This window comes from Euprymna scolopes, chromosome 3 (assembly GCF_053919585.1).
Source record: "Euprymna scolopes isolate OS-2025 chromosome 3, ASM5391958v1, whole genome shotgun sequence".
NCBI classification, from domain to species: domain Eukaryota; kingdom Metazoa; phylum Mollusca; class Cephalopoda; order Sepiida; family Sepiolidae; genus Euprymna; species Euprymna scolopes.
Window position 1 is genome coordinate 147,774,415 of NC_136484.1, and position 1,840 is coordinate 147,776,254.

The 1,840-nt window shown below is 30.7% G+C and overlaps 1 pseudogene; it reads left to right on the forward strand.

Annotated features, from left to right (window-relative positions):
• The first annotated feature begins 311 nt into the window (after positions 1-311).
• Positions 312-428, forward strand: LOC145263889 (5S ribosomal RNA; annotated as a pseudogene).
• The last annotated feature ends 1,412 nt before the right edge of the window (positions 429-1,840 follow it).

Below are 1,840 nucleotides of genomic sequence, written 5' to 3' on the forward strand. Positions count from 1 at the left end.
ATTGCATCCTAAGCATTTATTAAAGTAAATGTCTTGTTCTGTGTTATTAGTCTCGTTTAAGTTCCCTTGTTCAATTGTTCTTTGTTCAATATAGCTTTTAGTGCAATAAAATGTATAAAATTTGTTTAGCCTATTTTTTTTTTTTACCTCAAGTGTATATACACACACACACGCGCACACACACACACACATATATATATATATATTTATATATATATATATATATATATATAAACTATTGCTACAATAATTTATATAGAGTTATATAGTTATATATAGTTATATATATAGTTATATCGTTATACATAATTATATACGGCATAATCGTGTTGACACACCGGTTCTCGTCAGATCACCGAAGTTAAGCAACGTTGAGCCTGATAAGTACCAGATGGGTGACCATTTGGGAATTCTAGACGCTGTATGTATTCTCTGCTTATCGCTTATTGTTTCCAGTCGTCATGTACATACACTTCACTTGTCACTGGTATTTAACAATGTCGACTCAAGAGAGGTGTGGTTGAGGATTGTGCACCTCCTGCCACAAAAATTCGCGCACAGACACCCCTTCGTGAGTATCCATATTCTATCAAAGACTGAATGGGCCCCCCCATATATATATATATATATATATATATATATATATATATATATATATATATATATATATATATATATATATATATATATATACTAGCAAAAGTACCTATCGTTGACTGGGTTCAAAAACAGCCTATAGAAAATGGACTCTGATTTATGAAAGTATGATAGGTTATGAGAAGGAAGGGTTGTAAAGAGATAGCTTCGAATTTGGGGGTATAAAAAACCAAAGCAAAATATGACAAAAATAAAATAGATAAACCCCATAATTTATTATACCATATCTGTTCACACTGAAACACTTATCACAATATTCTGTGGATCCATATTAAAAAACCTTGTTAAACTTTGTGACATATTTCCATTCTATGGAGGTCAGGCGAGAACGTACACCCCATAATTTTATTATACCATATTTCTTCAAACTGAAACATAATTATCAAAGTATACTTACGCAGACAGATATGAAAAGTCTTTATAAAAGTTTGTGCCTATTTCCATTCTATGGAGGCCAGGCACGAATGCAGACCCCACAATTTTATTATACCATCCCTATTTAAGTTAAAACATACTTATCAAAGTATTATTATGTACATCTATATAAAAAACACTTGTAAACGTTTGTATTTTTTTTTCATTTTTAAAATTTTTTATTTCCATACTTTGTGGACAAGGCGTGAACGCAGACCCCACAATTTTAATGAATCATCATTCTGTCAGGTCAAACCTATGCCTCGATACATCTTCTGTCATTATATGTGATCAGTTTTGTATAATAGTCAACCATATAGGAGCCTATTTGTGACCACACACACACACACACACACACATATATACACACACAGACATTCAGCTTAATATTATATATATATATATATATATATATATATATATATATATAGTCATACATATCTACATCATCTATGTATATTGTTGCAATATTATATAGTTATAACTTTAGAACTCATACACTTTGTCCAATACAATATATATATATATATATATATATATATATACATATGTGTGTGTGTGTGTGTATGTGTGTGTGTGTGTGTATATATATATAAAGAAATAATGTTCTGAATATGCATGTTTCGTTGAACAGCAGGGATAATTCTTGTTTGTTTTGCAATCCATTTTTTCCATTTGGCGGGCCAATATTCGAACATTCTGTTCGAGTATAAAAAAATTTGCCATAGTCGTGAGGATTTTCGACTGCGATGAGTCGTCTTCAGGTGAG